The 23,840-nt window shown below is 47.9% G+C and overlaps 1 protein-coding gene across 11 annotated transcripts in view; it reads right to left on the bottom strand.

Annotated features, from left to right (window-relative positions):
- Window positions 1–23,840, bottom strand: part of EIF4G3 (eukaryotic translation initiation factor 4 gamma 3) — a 154,580-nt gene that overhangs the window by 129,920 nt on the left and 820 nt on the right. The window lies entirely within an intron of this gene.

Below are 23,840 nucleotides of genomic sequence, written 5' to 3'. Positions count from 1 at the left end.
CGGCACTTCGTTCAGCTTGCTCCGGTCTTCCCAATGGAAGAGTGTCCTCGGGCCAGTCCACACATCCCACCTGAAGAAATGCTGCCTGCTTTTGAAGCCCAGGGGCTGCTAACACCGCTCACCTCTAAGGACAAAGCACGCACAAGGACCTGAGTGGAGCAGGAATGCAGAGCCTGGCGCTCGCACACCTCCAGATTCACCGCAGCGAGAGGGGCGAACGATGCCACCGCTCAACACGCTGAGCTTGCGGCCACACCAGCTGACAGGGACAGCTCAGAAAAGCCGTCTGCCCTTGGGCCTGCCTACCCCAGTGTGTGGTGCCTCCCAGATCGCCAAATTAACTGGCTCACGACACAGCCCACAACGGCTTCCGGGACTCACGCGCTTCAGTAACTCCTTTGAGCAGGAACAGCTGACTTTGCTCCTTTTGAGAGATGTGGGTGATGGTGGAGCATGAGAAATGGGCATCTATGACATCTGTCAAGAGAAAGAGTAATTTGGAGTTCTCATCCTTGGAAAAGCTTTTTAGATACAATGGCTACTTAGCAAAGGGAGTAACAGAGCCTCCCGAATCTGATCTGCAAAGCCTGAATTTTGGTGTGGGGCCACGCCAAGCTGGCCTACAACCCTACACAAAGCATCTATTTCCAAGGAAGTTCATATTTTCAAAGGGGATTAAAAAATTAATGTAAACAGACCTCAAGAAGACAGACATCTGAAATGGAAGAACTTACATGAAACGCAGTACTATGAGAATTAGTAAGAGGATGTGAGAAAGCAAGTCCAGATTTACTTCTCAGCAGAAGAGCTGTAGCTGAAAACACAGAGATAGGAGGGGAAACTAAGGAAGAGGATGTGAGGACCTGAAAAAGGAGAGTCAATCAAATTATTGTGAATCTATGAAAACCCATGGGGTTACCCCAGCAGTGGTATGCAAACCTGGCATCTCACAGTACAAGACCCCTAACAAAACAAAGGCAGCGGTTCATTTGGTCATGTTCTGACTCATCTCCTGCATTTTGTACTCGAGCCATGCCAGGGAAACAGAAAAGCTTTCTCCAATATCAGCCCAAATAGGAAGGCAACTATTGACCAAGCTTTAGCAGCTGCAGGCCTTTTTTAAAACCACATAAGTCAAATACACACATTTAATACACCGGATTCCTCTTCTCGAGAGGCACTCCACGGCTGCTTTTGCCAGTTGAGTGAAGCCAGCGTTAACATCCACACGCCTGGATTTCGGTTGTCTGAGTACGGAAGGCTGAAAGGAACAAAACCACAGACTGTCCCCTTCCTTGTCTGAAGGAGCTGTCCCTGGTATACTTTACGGGGCCAAGACACCACGCGATTCCGGTGAAGCTCCTTCCCAACTTGCCTCCATGACGAAAGCATCGATGCCCCTGGGTCCATTGAAGAGCTGCCCCCCACCTCCAGGCTCCTACAGCGCTCCCTGTAATTAACGGGCCCACTCGACAGTCCCGGGCCGATGGCGATGCTTTAAAATCCTCCCCGGCCTCCAACTAATCAAAACTGAGTCCGAACGCTGGCGTTTTTAGGGCCGGAAGCGCAGTCGCGTCTGTCTGAACACAGCACATGCCTGTGGAAACCACCACAAATATGCAGCGCTCAGACATCAAAGACAGGAAAAAGGAGCAGTAAAAGGGGCACCCAAGGTCAAAACGTATGCGAGGGCTTCTAAGCCCAAGATTTTTATTACAGCAGCCTTCCAGAAAGGCGTGTGGAGGAAGATGGCAGATTTCCCCCCACAAAACAAAGAAAACCAAGCCAGCTGACTCGCATGGGGCTTTGTTGCCACGGCTCGGATGAAGCGACCCGGTGGATTTTCACAGTGAGCGACTCTCAGCAACTGCCCCAGCACTGCAGGCACGGCTGCGGTTTTGATAGCTTTTGGGGCAGAGTGGCTCAGAACAACGTGCCTCACGTGGATTGGGGGCAAGTGGACAAAAATCCACCCAACCGGGCCGATCCCAAGGTGCGAACCCTCTCCCACCAAGTTACACTCAGTGAAACTCATTTCTACTTCGCTGGGAAAGTTTGGGCATGAATTAAAAAAAAAAAAAAAAAGTAGAAAGGACAATTTTAGTGCTGTCTCACAATCACATTCCATACTTTTAAGTACAGCAAAGGCCCCTAGGCCTTCAAATTCATTTCCCCTTTGATCCGCAAGAGCCTAAATTTATTAGCCTCCTAGACACGCGGCGAGGCTCATCTCTTTGTACAGGAAATTGGAAGGAATTCAGACAAGGCTTTATTTAACGTTCAGACTCCCCCTGTTGGGCTTCACTGCTATACAGTGATTTTACCCCAGGCATTTTCTTACAAAAGCTTAAAAAAAAAAAAAAAAAAAAAAATAGAACCAGACCCTCTGACAAGAATAACAGAATTAAAGACAACATTTACCAGGGCACACGGAGCACTTGCATTGTGTGGCAGATCACTTGTGAAGCTTTCCCTGGCTAGAGGAACCCCTTTCAAGCAATTAATGAATATTGGAATTTTTTTTTTTTGGTCGCATGGTTAAGGAAGCCTTCCAAATGAGAAACTAAATTTGAGATGACTGAGAACTTCCTCCCCACGAGCAATGACTTTAAGCAGACCTACATTTTACTGGATGGTCGCAGAGTATTTCAAAATCCATTTCTTCCCCATTTCATAGAGTGGTGTCGAGATGTCCACATACAAGGGTATACACTGATTTAGAAAACGCTACTAAAATGTTATAGCAATGCACCACTGAAAAATAGGTGCTCCAAATGCTCAAATGCACTGCGATTGGGCAGCGATGCACCCCTCGGGATAGGTGGCAAAGAGATGCCGACGCAGGCACATTCTCGTACCTTACATCCCGGTATCAATGCATCTATCTGAAGTTGGTTTGATTTATTAAGCGACTATGGATTTTAAAGCCCTCAAGGCCTTAAATAAAGGATTGCACAACCGTGTGCACTTTCCCACAGGGCAGAGTTAGGCAGCCGCTCGTTCCCAACTCGGGAGGCTCCAGCTGGCTGCGGGGGTGATGAACAGCCACGTCTGGGGCTCCCCTTCCCAGCCAGTTCGAAACTGTGGGCTCAGCATCCATCTATAAGAATTTAGAGTCACCCTCCATTAGCAACAAAATAAGTCTTGCTCTCGTGACAAGTATTTCTTCTGCCACTTGCTCGAGCCCCTCCACAGCTCCGAATGCCATTTTTCTTCATGCCTGTCACACATTCACTACAGGGTGTACCATTACATTATCCTTTAAGAGGTGCAGAAATACAGTCTCGCTTATTTCTCTGAACTCCAGAATTTATGCTCTAGTTGAGGAGATGTTGGCCGAAGACGATGCAGCTTGTCATGCCATTAAACACTGCTTCAGAGTACCAAAAACCCAACTATTTCTGGAAAAAGAGGTGTGCTGAGATGTTCCAAAGCCTCAGTCAGCCTTTGTGGCCATCTCTTGATTGCAACAATACTGCTGACAGCAGCTCATTTGCATAATCAAATCCATCACTGTCCCATTCTCCCAGTTAGTCTCATCCAACAAAACACTTGGTTTTGGGACACACTCCCCCCAAACAATCATCTGTGCTTCATGATAACAACCTCCCTACCTTGATCCTTACTCTTGGCAGCATTTACATTTATTTTTGCATGCCTCCTTTACATCAGCCCTTTCAATCAGCTGCTTCCTAACATTTTATTTCCAGGAATTAATTCCCCTACTGATGTTTCGTAACGATTAGAGAGCACCTACCAGTAGCTTTCAGATTTATTAACACAGAAATGGAAAAGTAGCTTTCCTTTCGCTTGCCTCAACCTCTTGATAGGAGGGAGCGCACTCCCCCTCCGCTGGGAAAATAAGCAGCACATGAAGTCAGTTTCGGATGATGCTGAATGAATTTACAACTGTTGAACAATACTCTCCAACTGCATAACTGCCACTTAGCAAAAACAGCTGTTTTAATAAGAGCTTGCATCTTTAGCTGGCTAATGCAAGAACAAAATTAAACAGGACAACATGGAGACGGATCCAGCCGGGGGGGAAAGCCATTTAGTATTCCCGAGCACTGGAACAAGCCATTCAGTCTCTGCATGCACGCAGCCTGCACAGGCGTTAACGCTCCACAACCACGTCCCGCTCAGGCGAGGATTTGCCAGGATCTGTTTACACGATCCACTTTTCTTTGAGAAAGGCATGAAAGAAAATGCTCCACGGAGAACTACGAGATAGCGCGTTCCCTCCCGGCTTTCTGCAACTTTTCCTGCAAACTGAGCAAACAAAACAAATGCAGAAATATCATTGCTGCTCCTGAAATGTATTAACAATGAGAGTGAGGGCTGCTGAAAGAGAAAGGGGGGACTGAAAGTATTAACAAAAGCCCACAGCACACTGGCTGTGGCTAAAGCTAGAGCCTGAAAGACTTCTTTGTCTTTCTGGTCAATGCAAGCCTATTCAACAGCCCAATATATAGCAGAAAGAAGTGAGGGTGGGAGGAAGAAGAGTACTGTCTCTTTAGGGGACGTCTCCTCAGCTGCCAAGCTGCAAGGGGGAGAGAGGACTCGCATGAACACAGCGAGCTTTCCAAGCAGCCCGTAACCCGGGCATTGTCCATTAACAAACGTGAACTGAAAGAGCACGCTCTGCTCGCACCGAACCCTCCTCGACTAAGGGACACACATTCCAGGAACTGGACATCTAGTTCCCAAAGAGCCTCGAAGCGCAATATAAAGAGGAAGCTATAGAAAATAAACCCTGATTTCTTCAAGTCTGCTTGCTTTTCTGCAATCCCTTCCTCCCAACAATGAGCTATTGTTCCACTCCTGGTACTGAGGAAATGTTTGCGTTCCTTCTCCGCGTCCTTTACATTTAGAGACCTGCTCCTCATTTCAAGATAATCACCCAACACGCTACAAAGCACGCACGCCTTTCACAGTTAGAAAGAAACTAAATTTAATATTGATTTCACCAAACAAACCCAACAGCTCATTCCTCGTTTTTTTTTAGCATGACCATAAACGCTCTGCAGCGCTCTGCAGCTAGCCAAAATCCCTCGCAGACACCAAAGAAGGGTCCAAGCCAGTACCAGCACGCCATTTAACACACGGCCACCAGTTGGGAGCACAGAGCGATCAAGGCGAGCGTTATCTTGAGGGGACTGATACTTGCTGGGGGGGGGTTCTTCCCCTCAGTGTTGAGACACAGGCACACCCAGACTCCTTGCCTTGGCTGCACGGCCACAGGAGCCAGGAGCCCGTTCCCACCTGACCACAGGATTGGGCCCTCCGCTTGGCTTACGATGCGGCCGTCACATACCTTCAGTGCTGCTGGTGAACGGTGTGCCCCGGAGAGCAGGAAAAATCTGCTGCAAAAACCAACAGTGGTGAACACACGCATGTAGGCTCGCTGCTTTTTCTCTCCTGCACTGGGCACGTGCCGCATGCTGGTCCTGACGGAGGAAAGAGTGCTGCCTGAACTCTCCCTGCTGCTAAACCCTTGACCATTGCAGAGCAAAGATTTTGCTGCTGGCAGAACCATGGCAGTTTCTTCCATGGGCTTCATGTATAACCATACAAAGGAAACAGGCAAGCAAACAACAACGTTTGTGTTTCCACCCCTCCACCATTCCTGCACCTAGCCGCAGGAAGCAAGGGGGCAGCAGGGCGGCCGCTGCATGAACCCGCTCCAGAAGGAGCTCCTGCACGCCCGCGGGCCTCAAGCATGAGCACAGGATGCAGAGGCTCAAAGGAAACCTGAGCACGGGCTCCATTTTCCTACAGCAGGCTGATGTGAGAGAACTACATGAAAGACAAAGTTGGCAGAATCCTGCCCTTCCGCAGCGCGAAGCGCGCTGATACTGCTGCTTTTAGGCGCGCATTTCGCTTCTGGGGACTCTACTGCTATTTTTGGAGTTGGCCAAGGGGCAAGAAATTTCTTTATAAAAAGAAGCAAACTAATTTCTTTGCCTTAAAGACAAGGGCTTAATTGCAATCACAGCAATAGCTTCTGCAAGAGCAGCTTGTAAAGATAAAACTTTTTTCCCCATGTCGTAGCTGAACTAAAAGGGAGTAAAACTCTGCGGTTACCACAGTTTTAATTAAATTTGATTGATAGCCCATTACCTAAGTATGCACAAAGCCACAGTTCGCACAGGGTGCTATTTCCTTTCAGGTTTTTCAATACAGCAAGGACTCCCGTTTTTAACCGTTAAGATAAGGATCTTTTTGGAAGAGTTGATCTGCCAGTTCACTGGCAAATGCTGGAAGGTCTCAGTAGAACTAGCCACCCGGGCAAGAAGTCACGGCCCTTCGGGCATCCCACATGCGAGCAGGGTGTGGATGCCTCCAGAGGGAGGATCCACGGCACGAACCGGACCCACAGCTGAGATTTCTGCCTCCTTTCTTTCTTCAGGAACAACATTGTGAAGTGGGGAAGAGGAACTTAAAAGCGCAACGCTGTGAGCTGCAGAGTACCTGTGGCTGCTGCAGAAGTGGGATTTTATAGCATGTGCTTGTTTTTTTCTTCCCCCCTACTTTTTTAATGCCAGGGTGCTACAGGTTCTGAACTCCAGCTGCCCAATTACTGAACACCCACAAAGAAGGCAATGAGAACAGAAAAGCAGAAAAAGCAACAAAAGAAAGTCACCCAACCTAAACCCAGGTAATTCTGGGCTTGCTAGAAATACTAACAGAGGCAGCAACTGCTACAATATGCAAGCATGAAACCAAAGTTTGAAGAAACATAGAAATTGAGAAGAAACAAAGAATCACAGCACATTAAAACAAAACAACAGAAAAAAACACCCTATTTCTGATTAGCAGTGACTTGGATTTCAATTTGCACATCTGGCATTATAGGCAGAGATGACGTGTTGATGGGACTTCTCTTCTACCACCCGAAGTGAAGGCCTGCTGCACTGATGATTAAGAACAAAATGCAGCGGGGTACGTTTTATTTATTTATATTCCTGAACACAGCATGCATCAGGCAAGCAACTTAAATAAAGCCTCTTTACTCCAAAGCTTTAACATTACCACCATAGACACAAGAACATCAATAACGTCTGCATGAAAGTACACTCTGTCTTCAGGTAAATCAAGATGTAAATATTTGTTCCACTTAATTCAGCTTTGTACAGTCCAGAAGCCCTGATCAAAGATAACATGTTTTTTGAGACGCAGTAATGAAATGCCAGCATCTAGAAATCAAACAATCTATAATAAAAGTTACTCAATAAAGCAACTAAGAAAGCAGAAGATGTACTCCATTACACAGCACATAAGAGCTACTCAACATCGTTTATACTTGAATATTCATGTGGAAAAAAAAGATGAAGACCTAAGAAAAAGGAGACAAAGAGCCTCATTAAGTTTATTAAGGCCAGTAAAAGAGCTACGAGAGCGGCTGCCACAGACCAGGTAGGTTTAGGCCCCAACCTCAGGGCTCTTCGCTGCTTTCAGTATGAGCGCTCCGGCTGTTCTGCATACGGCCTAGACAAACCCCACATAAACAGGCTGCAAGGGACAAACACCACGGCTGAAAGAGGTGTCAACCAAACGAGTCTCTTCAAAGCACTGTCGGTAGAGGTTTCCTGTTTTCACGTTCCTTGCTTTTACTGAGCCATAAGCTGTAAGGGAGCCTGTGCACACTGCTGGTGTAGAGATTTTAATCGGTTCATTCATTTAGATTCAATCGTGTTTTGCAGCCGCCCGGGTCTGCTCTGCGATTGGGATGTTCTTTTAGAATAACACACTGTCCCCTGGCACCACGCAGGAATACCCACACAGAAACCTTGAAAGCACTTCTCCCCATGGCAGGGAAAACAAGAGACTGCCCTCAGCTCCAGGGGCTCGTGCCGCCTCAGCCTGCTGTGCTGGGGGCCCGTGGAAGCTGCATTCAGTGGGGTCACAGCGACACGGCAGCCCAGGAAACAAAAGCAAAGCCAACCAACCAGTGGTCACAGCAAGGAGAAGCCCAGCCTGGGAAGGTGGTGAATAATGCACAGAAAGTCACAGTTCCAGGTTATGGTTAAAAAGCTCTTGGCTTTAAAGCACTGTGCTATTAACCCCATGCAAACTTCGCCCTTTTTCTGCCCACATCGGCACAAAAGGTTTCTGAGGGGAAGTTGCTATTACTACCAGACACAACCAGAGTGATGTTACCGCTGAGTGCTTGCCAGGCACACGTGCTGCTGACTTTTATTTGTAGGGCATCCACTTTTCAGTCCGTGGAAAAACCGTTTTGCTGTGGTTTCCCTGTTCTTAAGGGGAATTTAGCAAATCAGGTGTCCTGGTTCTCTCTACAGAATCCAAGCACGTCAATGAAGTACGGAAGCTCCTTTAAGGCACTCCAGACTCATTTACCTCCCATGCAGACAATCCCATTCCCTCCACCTGATCCTCTGCAACTGGTTTTCTCGTGAGTCACGGTGAGCAGCAAACAGCCTCAGCAATTCCTCTGTACTGCTTCCCCAGGGCGACCTCAGAGCAAACAGCGACCTGGTGAAAGCCTTCAGGTCGCTGGTCCTGGAACACCTCGTAACAGAATCCTCGGCAATTCACCAGAAGACTCCTTCAGAAGCTGCCTGGATCCTGGGCTCTCAAGGTACGCATTTCTTCTGCATCTTTAATACCTCCATCGCTCCTGGTTCACAGCTATCATTTAGGCCTTAATGCAGATAAAACCTCCTGTTTTTCTAGGCTGGTAATGTATAGCTACAGCAAAGAAATAGTTCTGTTCTCACGTTTCGGAAAGAGAAAACACACAGCTAAACCCCAGCTACAACACACACCCCTTGCAAGATACCAAGGGATGGCTTTCCAGCAGGGAGAGCTGGGATCTAGTTTCACAAATACCACTCCCGAGGCACTCAGCTGGAGCCAGCACATGTAAGGAGCTCAGGACCCGGCGACTCGCGCTGCAACACTTGCCATCGCATTTGGCGAGGAGGCAGGCCTGAGCAGCGTGCTGTCCAAGGGAGATCTTGGGAGAATTTGTCCGGTGAGTTTCCTGTGCTTCAGGAGAGGTCTGACGGTAGACCCGTGCTTTTTTCTTTGAAGATATCCAAGAGCTAAAATTGCAGGTGCGGTGACTCACCGAGCTCCTCCCCAATGCGATTCCAAATGTTTTTTGAACACAAAAAGACCTCAAGCCTCGCCATCAATACAGGCACGTTGTTTCTACTTACGTATCTGAGTTGTATATTGCGCAACAACCCTCAGTGCTCTACGGTGAGTTCCTTTGCTCCAGATCGCCAGGTTTTGGCACAACGCATTTAATAACGCACACGTTAATGGGATGAAGCTGCAAGTACAGAACTGGGGAAGCTCCATGCTGTCGCACGGCATTTTGATCAGTCTGCCTTCAGAGCAGTGGTACAGACAACTTGGGGAGTGGCACATACCGATCCCAATCTCAAAATAACTGGATTACAGGAGTGACAGTCAATTGTAACTCCATTATTCAAATCTTGATTTAATCTAACATTGAGTATATTTCTTAATCAACCTGCCTCAAGTGACTACTTGAGGGCTAATCTCTCAAAGCCTTTATTCAGGGTAGAGAAGATTCTTCTGTAGCTTTAACACACCACGGAGCAGGTAGAACATGAAAACGATTATCCACAAAGCTTGTTCTTTCTGAAAATATTTGGCAAAGCACTGGATTTTTTTTTTTTGTCTGTTTCATATAAACATGATGTGAAATGAAGTTATAACAGAGTCTCAGAATGCCCTTCAGCATCTGAAAATGAACCAAGCTTGGAGGGAAGGAAGCATCACGAACAAGGCATTTCTCAGCATGGTGCAGCAAGAAAAAGTCTTTTGGATACTGTTAACTGCATTTATTTTTGCAATTAACTACAACAGAAGGAGAAAAAAAAAAAAAAAAAAAAAAAAAAAAACATTACCTGAAAGAGAGAGAGATTCTAACATTGCTTTTCCCAACAAGGCTCTTCTAGACCAGCCTCTGGCTACCATGCATTTGGGAAGTGTTAAAAAAACTTATTTACGTGAGAAACAGTTTAGCAGGGAAATGGCATGCTAGCTCCCAGGACCCCCAGGCATGCACAATAGAGCCGACAGCACACAGCAAACTCCCCTCCAGAGACGAGGGACATGAAGAGGCTGCCAAAATAATGCTCCAGCTGCCGCTCGCTGAAGACGTTTCTGCCCCAGCTGATAACAACCATCCCAGTCAGAGCTAACCACACCCCCCTGTTTTGCCAGTTTAAAAACCATCAGATTCCTCCCTAAGCAGCTTCAGAGAAGCGATCCCTGTCTGAAATATTTAAAGATGGAAGCAAACAGAAAGATTCAGTGGAGAAAATACAGGCACAGAAAGTTTCCTGGGTTGCTGCACCAAGCGAGGCTGCAGATCGCCCCGGCTGCAGCCATCCCTAGGAAGATGCTCACCCCAGAGAAACCTCACGCCCACCGAAGTCCCGAGCTGTGGCCGAGGCAGCGGGCAGTTTGACACAAAGCAATCCTCTGGAGCCAGAGCACGTGACGAATGCTGTGTTTTCCTTCATCACGCGTCGTTTTTGAGAGAGGAGAAAAGAAAATAATAGTAGCAGCCTTACGCTGAAAGGCAGTTATACAACTGTTAGACTAAGTGAATGTCTTGGTAAATGCTGTAAAAATACACATAGCAAGGCCGCAGAGAGCTGGCTTGGCTAAGATCACACAGGAGCAATTGCAAGGAGCCAGCCATGGAAGAACAAGGTTTGGATCTCCCTTTTGGCCTTAGGACACATACAGCCCACTCCTTTCTAGAGTTACTTTAGCTTTTGGTGTGTTCCTGAACTAACCAGTGCACTTCTCCAGCTGTCCTCTAGACCTTTGGCTGCAGCAGAAGCCTGTATCCACCTAGTTTGGCAGGAAAAAAAAAAAAAAAAAAAAGTATTTCACTGAAATGCCCCAGGCATGGCAGCAGAGCTGAAGCCATACCCATCACCTACCTCTTCCATTCCGTACCACAAGTGCTGATATAACATTAGGGCTAGTTATTGTGAAGTACTTCTGTATTTCAATCTTAATCATTGAGGATAAAACAATTCACACCATATGCAAACCACACAGTATCTCACGCAAACCGAAGCACACTTCAAAAAAAAAAAAAAAATCCCCAATTTAGCACACTTCTGTCCCCCGATTAGCAGCTGAAACAGCAGTTTCTGGCCTGATACCAGCTGCACACAGGCTGGCAAAGAGGCTCTGACCTGCTTAGAGGCTGTTTGTGAGCTGCTCTGAGGTAGCTCTGTAAACAGGCTCCGTGTGCCGGGCCGGGCAGCCTGGACCCGCTGTTGGCGTGTTGGGGAGGACGGCTTCCACCGGGCTGGCAGAGAGGTACCGCTGTTCCCAGCAGCCTCACCAGCAAGAGAAGATTGGGATTGTTTGCTTTGTGTTGTGTTTGTTTTGTTTTGGTTTGGTTTTCCCCTCCTTCAGAACAGCTACTTAACAAAGTTATTTCTAAACTGAGTTTGTACTGCAAACACATACCTAGTTAAGAACGCCAAAGTCCAAACAGAGAAAGGGAAGAGGGCCAGGTGCCACGGCTGTATGACTGGCCCAGCACAGACCAGGAGGCAACCTGCCTCGTCCCAACCAAAACGGAGAAACGGTTCTGCTAGTAAGGGCAGTATCGATCTGTAGAGAGAAATACCAAATTTTCCCTTTCCAAGGGGAGATTATTAGATATCCCTGGAGAAAGAAGAAAATTAAAACCAATAATAACCAGAAAAACGCCCCTCTGGTTTTCTAGAGAGTCTAGAGAAAAGCCTTTCTCTGACGAAGATGTTTCTCAGCCTTTATTCAGCTTGCAGCCTGCAACAAACTTCAGCATAGGTATTGCAGTCACTGAATTCATAAAGTAAAACCTTACGTCTCCAGCTTCCCTTCAGCACAGCAATTATCTGCATCTGGGGGCATGTTGTTACAGGCACGGAAGGGGGAAAAAAGTTCCAGACACAAGAACCACAGCGCTCACTCATGGCAATTTTCACCTGAGAATCTAAATTTCAACCGAGTCTTTCAACACTGTTTTCTGTAATTTACTGAAGCACAGCTTACTCAGTTTTATCCTCCTATGCATTTCATGAGCACAGAACTGTCCCCAGCCCACTCACCTCCAACCTCGTACCCTAAAAGCACAAACAAGCCACTCCAGCTGACGAGGCTACCACACGTGCTCGCCTCTTTTCTCTACAGGGCCGGCCACTGCTTGCAGCCCTGGGGGCTCGGGGACCCCCCACCAGCCACCCTGCATCCCCAGCCCCGCGTTCCTTCTGCGTGACGAGCATGAATACCAAGCAGCCTCGTGGTGTACCGTCTCATTCACTGGGCTGTGTTTCCTACCGTGTCTCTAATACTTCATGCTGTGACTTCATGGGAAAATTTAATGCTCGGCTGGTCAATCTGTCAGGAAGCATCGCGGTGACAGCGGTGTTGTCACCCAGACTGATTGTCCTTCTGTGATCTGAGCAACGAATTCAAAAACTGTGCTCCTTGAGAGCAGTAATGCTCATTTCAACTCCCAATTTTGTAACGCCTTGCGATTTCCCCCCCATAATCGTTATTTCAGTGGTTTATCAAAATGAAATGAAATCATAAGCGCCCTCTTGTCACATGCAGAGTTTATGACTTCTCCGGAGTTAAAATCCCATGTCATACAAAATGAAGTCTTGAAAACACAGGCATCTAGGGAAGACAGAGTGATGAATCTTATCCTGCTCCACAAAAGCCGTAGTTCAAAGAGTGATACAGGGTGGGCAGGAGCTCTGAGTCTCTTTGGTCCAATGCTTCACTCGTTCAATTTTTCCACATAAGGACTCTCAGCTGCATACTTTAAGCACACCTCTATAGGGTGCTTGACAAAAAAAGAGCAATAGCAACAATATATTTATCCCAGCAGAACCTGAAGACAAGCAGTGAATTAGTTTCAGAGCATTTTTCGTTTTAAAAGCTAGTTTTACTGCCCGTAGCTCTGGCTGTTGACTTTGGGCCACAAACGCAGAGGGAAAGCTGCATCCACCACACACGGCTACCAAGGAAGACTTCCAAGCACACGCCTCTCTCCTGAGCGCGCCCAGCAGCCCCCGAAGTATCGCTGTGAACCACGTGCAGCAGAAGGCACCACAGACGTACGTACCTGATGTGCTACCCCCTGTGCATCAGGAAGCAAATGGCACTTTCAGGACCCATCCCTGCCTTCTGGTTGCTCAGGACCCTTTGCACAGACCTCTCTGCTGGCAGGGTTGCTCCTTTTTTGACTGGTGTAGAAGTCCAGCTTTGCTGATTTCAGACTGCACAGGAACTACAGCACTGTGTTTGCAGCGGGTCTCCAAAGATAACAAACTTCTGAACAAGCACCTAGGAGCAGCCCCCAGCCACTTGGCTCTCCTTGTCACCACGGCAGCGAGTGGCATCACCTGGCAGAACACAAACAGGGATGCACCCAGGACCATGCTGGTACTGCTGCAACTTTAGCAGCCTTTTATCAGGTTAACCCTAATCAAGTCAAACATCCAGGCATGGTGAGGGGAGGAAGAGAAGACGAAGAAAAGGACATCCTCTGGTTTGATAGCGCTGCGTTTGGTGTTAAACGTTGACGTTTCCCTATGATCAGAACAAGAAGGGACCGAATCAAATACTTCAAGTTGTCCCTAGCGCAGAGCATCTCTGATGTCCTGAGACACAGGGGCTCCAGCAAGATGGAGCGCCGCAAGTTAGAGAAGTGCCCAGAGAAGCTGTGGATGCCCCATGCCTGGAGGTGTTCAAGGCCCAGCTGGATGGAGCCTCGGCCAACCTCGTCTAATGGGTGGCATCCCTGCCCACGGCAGGGGGATGGAGCTGGGGGAGCTTTGAGGTCCCTTCCAACCCAAGCCTTTCTGTGCTTCTACGATTAGATGAAGGGAAAGAATCATCCAAACAGAAAAAAGAACTGCCCACACCAGCCACATGCCTGTGACAACTGCAGGGAAGTACAAAGAGCTGTGGCACACAGCCCCTCTGTCCCAGCAGTGATCCCCAGAGGCCCTGCAGCACCTACTGCCCAGGCTCAGCCGTATGCACAAAGTACATGCAAGGAACGGATAGACAGAGAAACACTGAAATAACTAGTAGGTCCAACAGAGAATTTCTATCAAAATACACACTGTACGCGTGTAGCCAGACACGGTGGTAAAACTCAGGGATCCAACTCACGCCCACAAGCAGCAACGTGAGCAGTTTCCTACAGGCAAACACTGCCGTTAGCCTTCAGAATCGCCCCTCAAACTTGTGTTAAACTCATCGTAATGTGAGGCTCGCCAGCCCAGCAAGAATTGAAGTTTGTAACATTCCTCTTGCTACAGCAAAAGGACACCCTAAATGCCATGAGCAGCCCTGCCATCTCAGAGCCCATGTGGAGCACTGCTCAGAGCACCGCGTGTTGGCAGCCGCGGCTCCCAGGGGGCCATTGGGACCAAGCTGTTTGTCCAGGCGAAGCCACTCAGCTGGGGTGAGCGGCTACCCCTGCTCCCAGAGGCACCTCACGCAGCACCCCACGCCGTTCTGGCCCGCCAGCTGTGGATTTTAGGAGATCCCAAACCCAGAAGACACCTTGGGACTGCAGTACCAGCAGGATGCAGATACGTTCAGTCCAACCTCACTTGCACTTTTTCCTGTGAAATCCGGGGACATTTTTGACCTTCCTGCAGTAGGCAGGGAAATTACAGATCTTTTATGTCCCCTACTCCTAAGCAAGAACACTGTCTTAAGTCCAAAATCATGAAACCAGGGATGGAGCTAGACCACAAAGAAGAGCAACCCAAGCCTAGCATGTGAGCTCTTCTCCCCTAAGGAAGTATTTTCAGCTTTCTCCTCCTGCAGGGGGAAGCTCAGCAGCCTGCTCTGAGACCTTCAGAACCTGAGCAACCTTTGAGTGCTTCAGTGAGACCAGAGAGCCCTCCAGCTCCCCGGAGGCTGGCAGTTACCTCTGCCTTCACTGCTTCCCTAACAAATCGGAGACAGATCCACACCACCAGCAGAGAAACAGCGCCCTGCCCGCCTTGGTTCTCCTGCACTCGCTTGTTTTATTGCAGTGCTCTGGTTTCTTTTTACATGCACGTCACAGGCTGATTAATACTCATCTTGGATGATCAGATGTCCAGTAAATTCAGGCTTTTACACCACTCACCACCATAATTCTGATTAAGGCATACCCATTTTACTAGAAAGCATTTGCCGACTATTCCCACTACTGACATCCAGGCCATTCAATAAGACATTCTGGACAGAGGTTCAGGCTATAAAATTCACATGTTCTTAGTCTGCCAGGATCGGAATTTGGTGACAGCACAATTCATTCATTTATTTAATGATCTTAACGTCAGCCTGAGTGGATAAAGTGTGCTTTGGCTTCAGCAAGAAGAGATGGGGACCGTGCCAAGCGCCAGCAACAATTGTTCCAGTGAATGCCTGCAACGCCAGGTACTGCTGCCACAGACAGCACAACCAAATATTCCATTCTGGGGGGCTGAATGGAAATCACATCAAGCTAAACTTGGTATGCAAGCCCAGAACCAAATATTTAAACGTTAAGGAGTTTATTTGTGCTGACAAACTTTTTAATTAAGAAAAGGTTTATGGAAACGTAATCAATACAATTAAGCTGAACAGCTTAAGCTCACAGAACATCCCAAAAGTTTAGTTTGCAATATTTGCATATCAACAAAAATTACATCCTTTTCTTTTGAAGAGCCAGACATAAAAGCACTTTGAAATTGACTTTAAAATGCCTTTACTGGAGGAAAACATAAAGGCTAAGTTACAAACACGTTGACAGCTGAATTATTTGCATTTTACAAATCTAGAACAAAAAATGCAGAGCTCAGAAGAGCAGAGTATTTGAAGAACGACCATCCAGTAACTAGTATCTATATTTGCATATGCACTGGGAAGACAGGATGCCACAAACTGAAGCTAACCATATATTCTAGAGCAAGCTGAACTCCTCAGATGTTTCAGCAGCTCACAAAATAGTACGTCCAAAAGAACCTTCTACATGAGCCTCACCATGCTAAAATTGGGCATGAATCACCAGCTCCTGAAATCGCAGTCCCCGCACACTCCAGAGCTTACGAAGCACCATGAATTTCACATTAAAAGTCACAACAAACATGCTTTAAGTGCTTTTTGATTTTGGTCCTTGACTTCCGCCCAGATAAATGGTATAGATTATCTACCCTCAGCTATAGTACCCTGCCAAGTTCCCTTTCAAATATAACATACACATCAAGCCTGCCCAATTTACCAGCTGAATGCTGCAAGACAAGGTGCCCAGTGTCAAGCCTGGAGCACGATGTACATCACAAACGAGAATAAAGACTCTCAGAAACTTTTCAGATTAGATTTCAACCTGAATTTCAGTTCAGGCTTGACAATTCTGTAGAAGAGCTTACTGTAGTACAAGGTCAGAAGGGCGAGGTCTCACTGCTTAGGTGGAATACACATTTTTAGACATTTCCTTTTCCGAAGAAGTTAGGAGCCTTTCAAAACCAGCGACCAACTAAGAAAACAAAGCTGTAAGTAGTATCACTAAAAAAAATAAATATATATATATATCTCATTCTTATAGGCAGTCTCCCCTGCTTAGTCTGAAAAGACTGAAGACTTCTGTCATTTTTGCTTTTCAGTGAAAGAACAAAATAAGCTCAGAAAAACACCAGTTTCAAGACACAGCAACTTCTATGACTCCTTAATAACGCAGAGGAGAGGGAAATCTCTTTTTCAGACCACCATTGGTGCAGCCATAGCATTAGTTCAAATGGATTTTCAAAAGCCACTAGCAACATGGGCATTTAAACCATAGGAATTCAGTAACTCGCACAGAGTCACTCTCACGTGTAAATCAAACTGAAACACAAACAAATGCACAATCATTATTTGGCAACCTGACACAGAGTCGGTGCAATGTTTATTAGTTTCCAACTGGCAAAGGCTTCCCAAACTCAGGAAAACCTGTATTATTTAATTAAGATCTTTAACCGCATTAACTCTTCTTTGTTCAGTGCTTTCACAGCATCAAGGACACCCAAGGAGCAGCGGCAGCAAGGTGCCTTTTCCTGCCCCACGGCCCAGAGTGGGTACCACGTGAAGCCCACTCACCCGCTGAGCACGGCGGTGGTCCCCATGGTGGCTCTCGCCCAGCTCTTCCCACGAGGACGCTCCTTCTCCAGAGCAAGTCTCACTCCTGCCGCGTCCAGTCGCTGGGAGAGGAGCAGCTGCACCTAGGCAAGTCCTAACCCATTTCAACAAATCCCTGACAGTTTTGGAGAATGCTACTGGTATCAGTCGAGGATCAAACACGTGTCTTTCTTTCAAGATGTGCAGTTGAGAAGCCACTCTGCTTTTTGTCAGGCATGCTCAAAACTCTAGAAATATTCCAGATCTCATCCAGAAAAAGGATACGCAAAGGTGTTACAACCAACAGCAGAAAGTTATTATTTTTGGTAGCAGAGTTGATTTAAACACGATACAATCCAGGGAAGCCTTAGAGCTTTCCTCTGTGTAGGAAACTAGCCCGTTTCTGCTCATCTTGGGTGACTACGCAGCAAACAGGCAAAAACAATTCTTAAGGTACCATAAGAATAGAAAACGTGTAATTTTCCTTTCAGGAAAAGAAAAAATACTGTCCCATTAACCTAGTTATGTGCCCAGCAGCAATTTGACTCAAGTCCCATCAACAACAACGTGCCATCACCTACTATGAAGAGAGCATGCTCTAGGACATCTTCCAAATGTATATAATAAAACATAAGAATAACATGTACTAGAAAATTTTGCTAGCCTAAAAGCTTATTCTGCTCTCCTCCCTTTGACCCTTTTTTTTTTTCTTTTTTTTTTAAGAACCCATTCTATTTTCTTCTTCCAGCTGTTCCACATCATCCTTCCCTATTTGGGAGGCAAAACAAAGTCTGCAGCCTGGAAAGGAAAGCTGCGTGTGTGAGAAGTTCCTGGAACTACCACAAAGTGCACAACACGGAACTACGGAAACTCACACCAACTGTGCTTAAAAACAGAAACACCAGCCCCTCCAGAGCAGGGGCCACACCACTCCTCCACCTGCACCTCGTGCCCCAGAATAAACGCCCATTTTCTCCTCTCCATTCATTCCAGGAAAGCCTTTGCAATTGCGAACAGACATGAAGTCATGGATGAAGGCTCCCACTGAAGAAACGCCTGTAAAACAATGGTAGGACCCATCTCTAACTCCCCAGAGTGAAAATTCCAGCAACTTTAGTCATATTAGACAATTTACACACAGCTGAACTTGAGAGTGGACTAGCCCTGAAATTGCTGCATTAGGGAGAAAAAGAAAATACAGGTTATCCACAACTTCCAAAGGGAGCCCTTCACTGCTAACTCTTCCCATGACACAACGGAGCAAGCACACTAGCTCAACACAGCCCGTGTTAGCTAGCGACATGAAAGAGCCTTTCAGCCCTAACACGATGACGGACAAAACCCATACACACAGATGAAAATCCTTCTACTTCCCAACACTGAAAAGGGAGGTTAGTTGTTCTAAGGCTCCTAGTACTCACTCAACTTAATCAAGTTACTACCATGAATAAAAACACAAACCGTGTTCCAAGATCAGTACTGCACGTTAAAATATATATCTGTAAATGACTAAAGTAACCTCCTGCAGGCTGCTGCCAGAGAACATATGCAATCATGGCTCCAAACATGAGAGGAATAGAAGTTGTTTCAAATCACGCTTTTGGAAGAATGGTTTTCTCCAAGACATTTCACCATAAAATCTTGTAAGATTTTCTTGTAAGCCAGTAAAGTGACATATCTGCACTATAACATGATTAGCTTTTGTCATTAAATAAATTAAAGTTATTTCTGCTCAAAAGAATGCTTAGATGTGCCAAGGCTGGGGATCATCAACAAGGGAGATGGCAGAGAAGTCTAAAAGCACTTACTTTTTGGCAATATGCTCACAACCTTGTGCCCGTTCCTCCTCTGCAGGACAGCCACTACCACAGCAGTGAAAGAAGCTTTTCTGAAGCTTCTCTCCTGCTGCATCCCCTCCCAAGATACAAGGGCTTCACAGAGTCACACATTTTTAAAACAGAAACATTTCTCAGGCAACAGGAACCCCTTGTGTCCCTTCACCCAGCTGAGATTTCAGAAAGCTCGTCCCTGAACTCAGGGCTTATACCTGAAGCAGAAAGCAGGGAACACCTCTGATCCCAGCCTGGTTTCTTCCGCTTTTTGCCACCCCTTCCTTTTCAGGACTGCAGTGCTCCCAACACCATTCTTCAAAAGCATCTGTGACCGGCATTTGGGAGGGCACTTCTGATCCTGCTCTCGTTTCAGCTCCAGTTCAGCACAGAAGCAGCGCAGGAGCTGGAGCTGATCCGCCAGAGGCGCAGGGAGGCACGGCGCTTCGCACACAGTCACGACCTTCACCAACAACTGGTGTGCCCAAGCAGCTCCCACTGCCTGCCTAATCCCTGCGCCTTGATCTTCAAAGTCCTCAACAGATAAACCCCAGAGAGCGCCCGAAGACATTGCATCACACATCTGGAAAAAAGCCACTCGGAACAGAAGTACGCGGCGAGCGAAGGCGGCGCCGGCGCCGAGCTCCCAGGGGCAGCCAGCACCCAGCGCCCGCTCTCCCGCAGGGCACGCCAGCGATGCTCTCCCCGGGGAAGTTCTCAGGCCGCTTCTCCTCCCACCCTACGGCACCTGCTCAACTCTCTGCTCACTACGCTATGAGCAAGGAAGAGAGAAAAGCCAACACAGCCAAGCCCTCGTTAGCAGCCCTAATTTAACTAGAAGATTGCCAGCGCAGGCCTACTGCAACGGCACAACCTGGCACGCGTCCGAACACCAGGTAAGCGTTGCCAGAACCTCACCCCGACTTCACACAGATCTCTGACGTTCCTGAGAGCGATCCTGTATTTCTTGCTGTACTCCCAGGCTTTAGGGAAGCCGCCGCAAACCTCCGCTCCCATGCGGAGCGCTGCCACGTACCGCCTGTGCGCTGCTTTCTGCGAGGGGCTACAGCACAGTCAGCTGAAGCACCTTGCAAGAACAAAAGCAGACATTCAATCACCGAGGAAACATCAGCAAAACCCAAGTGTCCGTGCACGACAATGTTGAACTTCACACACACATAAAAATGCTGACCCTTCCTCTCCACTTCTCAGAAACAGAAGCAAAGGGTAGGGATGGAGAGCTGTAAGGGAAGAAAAAGAATTTTTTAAACAACTGTTGCTTAAAAACCCACCCCGAAGCTGCCACGAAGCCCTGCTGCAATAACCTGAAAAATACCCGGGCTGAGAGAGAGCCAGTCCCACAACCCAACAGCTACAGCGCTCTATTAAGGTCAAGCTTACCGGTGCTTGCATATAGAGCATCAAAAACCAGGAAGCTGAACTCCCTCCAAACGCAAGGAAGTTTGGGAAAGAAAACAAAAACCTACAGATACCAGCACAGAGGCCAAGATGGCTCTAATTTGGCTCCAAGGTACGCTGCTAAATTAACCCTGAAGGGCCAGCAGGCATGCAACCCTACCCAAGTTCAGCATAAATCAATCTGTTTGTCCTTTATAGCGCAGTGTTTGCTGATGTCTAGGCTAGGAAGACACTGGTGACCTAATTATATTGATCCACAAAATTTATTCACAGCATGGGGACTTTTTAAAGAACAGCTTATTATAACACGCACAAAAAATACCTCAGGAAACCTGTAAGTGGGAGCACAAAGGAGAGCAGAGAAGCACTGCGTGACTTAACGCACAGAAGTAGCATCACGTTAAAACCACCAAGGCCCACAGAAAGCCAGCAGCCTGCAGCGCACCTTCAGCATTCTACATTTTGGTGGAAGAAGTCCTGCTACAGAACAATCGGCTTCGTGTGGAACTTACTGCTCGGAGGCAGCCTGGAAGGGGGCAGGTCTGGCTTTAGCCTCCATCACAGCCCCGGCACGGCACCTCAGCGTGGCACACGGACACCCTCGCTGTCCCCCCCCAGGCAGGGTCAGAACGGAGCTGGGAGTTCTGTTCACACTGACAACTTTGAGCACAACTTCTGCCCGAAACCAGGTTTGACTGACTACTCGCCACTGCCAAAGGCACAAAGGTGTCCCAACTTACATAGAAAGTTTAATTTCTCAAAGCCGCCGCGATACGGAAATTATTCAAAGCTCTCTTGTCTTATAGCAGCTCCAGTAACTTCCCAGCCAGCACGTAACAGAACGATCATCCCACCAAAACATTCCTGTTATTCACGTCCATCACACTCCAGCTTTGCTTTCCTTCAGAAAATTGATTTTAAATCTCTTCCCCCGAATTTTTCTTTTCCCTCGTTAATCCCCTTCTACAAATGCACTTCACATAAGCAGTCCTCGTTCCTGTCCAGTTTTCTCTTACCCAATTCTTTTTCAGTTGTACATTTAATTTCATGATGTACTGAAACCCCGTGTGTCTCCATAGACACAAAGTTCACCACGTGGAAGCAGCTTAGTTTAAAAAGCCCAAGTCTGAGCCGCAGTCTACCCACTAACATGCAACAATCATTTGGATCAACATTACTTGCACTGCTGTGAGGAGGAGACACGGGGACCTTGCCATGCACTCTGAGTTGCCAGGAGAAACCTGCAGCTACAGTTTATCTGCTGTGGGGTAATGCTGTCTCAACAGTCGTACCAAAACAGAAAAAAACAAACAGAGCTAAAAATAAGGCTGAACTCAGATGACCCTCTGCACTTCAGTAAAGCGCAGATGAACTATGCTCCCGAAGCCTCACTTCTGCAGCACTGCTGACAAAAGGTAACAGCTTTTGTTTGCTGCCTGGAAGCACGCACAACTTTCGGCAGAAGAAAAACCAGCCAGGACACCTGAACACAGCTCGCTGAAAAGGCACCAAGAACACGGTGTTTGTATACACCGCATGGACAGATTATTTAAAAGTTAAGGAGCCGTATCAGTCAAACACGGTGTTTCTGAAACAGGCACGGCTACAAGGAAAAACAGCCCCATCACACCAACCTGCCTGCATCCCTGCCTCTGACGTGTCCTCGCTACCCAGCGCTTGGTTCCTCTCCCCCTCCTGCTCTGGGCCCCCAGGTGGCTCCAGGCGAGGTGCCACGCTGCCACGCTGCCACCGCTCCTTTAGGGAACGCACGTTCCCCCCACGCCTCTTCCTCCAGGGCTGCTCTCAGAGGTCAGCCAAGGCTTCTTCCCTCGTGCGCGCAAGGCGTGTAGTGACAAAACTCACCAAAGGCAACAGCTCTCCTGCCTTAGCTGTGACCGTGCTGCCACTCGGGCAAACCACCACCAAGCTCGCCCTCAGTGATGTCGGAGAAGTATTCAGATCCCTCCATGGTTCTTTCAACGACGACTTGGAAATGAAGTGCTGTAGAAACCTTAGCGCACTCCTGGTCCCAGACCCAGGCAAAGTTTGGCCATTTAACCGTCAAGGCAACCAGCATCGCATCCCGCACGGACAAGGCTCTTCCCAGACAAGCCGGCACCTTGCTGGAAGGATCGGCTGAGCACCGACTCCCCGTGTGCATGCCGGCCAGCGTCCCCCCTGTAACTCTTGGCACAACACTCCAAAGTGAGCAAATTCCCCCTGAGCAACAGTTTTACTCACCACCACCCTGCTGACTTGGTAATGACAGCACCTTTGCGCTGTTTTCCTAAATAAAGCACATGCTGGAATTACAGAGTATCACAAGCTAGCCAGAAACACCCAGCAGAGGGTATGTCCCTCCTCAGCACTCTTCATTCTTCAGAGGTTTCACTTGACCCAAACAAACCCGTAACGTCAACAGTCCCATGATTTAAGCAATATTATTTGTGGTCAGGGAAAGAATGATTCTTGCCGGAAGCTCAAGAAAACAATGGACCTAAACTGATCATAAAAGGGCTTGGTTTTCCCACCTCAAAACTGAAAGTGAGAGCAGCAAAATGCTTATACACAGGGAACACGTTTCTTAAAGAACACACACATCACACAGCTGAAACGGATCTTAACCAAAAACAATAAATAAACCCTCTGCTTCCATGTTAAAATATAAGTCGTTACCACCAACAAACAGCGACGCGTACTCCTGACTGTCCCCTGCACAGCATGCGACACCATTCCAGGACAACACTGGATTTCACCAAGCATGTCTTTTTGCTCCACACCCACCCCCCCAAAAAAAAACTTCAGGGGGAGGAACGCCAATTCGCCAGGGGATGCTGTCCAACGCTGGAAACAAAACCCAGGCAGGCACGCTCGCTCGCCACCCCACTTTCCTGCTGATCCCTGCAGTATTTACCTCCTGACTCGGGGCCTAGTCGCAGAGAACCGGAGACCTTTAAAAACATTCCCCGAGCGCCGGCCTCTCTTTGTAGCGGGGCCGTTCTGGCGGAGGGGTTTTGGGTGGAAAGCTTCTCCTGCCCATCACACACGGCCTCGCGGGGCAAGCTGCTCAGCGCCACATTCCACCTTAGATTTATTTCCACGAGCAAAGTAAAACCCCAGGAAAATCGGCCCTGGCTGGAGAGCCGGCCTTGAAACTCGCCTTTAAAAAAAACAACAAAAACCCAGCACTTACCTGGGCAGGACCGGAGGCGAAAGTGACAAAGTGACAAGCGATTTCACATTAAAAGTTCACCGGGGGGGGGGGGGGGGGGGAGATCGGGGCTGAAGCCCCCACGCAGGAAGCACCCCACGGGGGGGGGGGCGGGGGGACAGGGACAGGGCAGCACAGGGGGGGACAGCGGGGGACAAGGGGGGGGCAGGGGCCCCTTCCCCGCGCTGCCCCAGCAGGTGCAGCCCCCTCCGCGTGGG

The sequence above is a fragment of the Netta rufina genome, assembly GCF_964035555.1.
Source record: "Netta rufina genome assembly, chromosome: 22".
Taxonomy (NCBI): Eukaryota; Metazoa; Chordata; class Aves; order Anseriformes; family Anatidae; genus Netta; species Netta rufina.
This window is presented reverse-complemented; position numbering and strand designations above follow the sequence as displayed.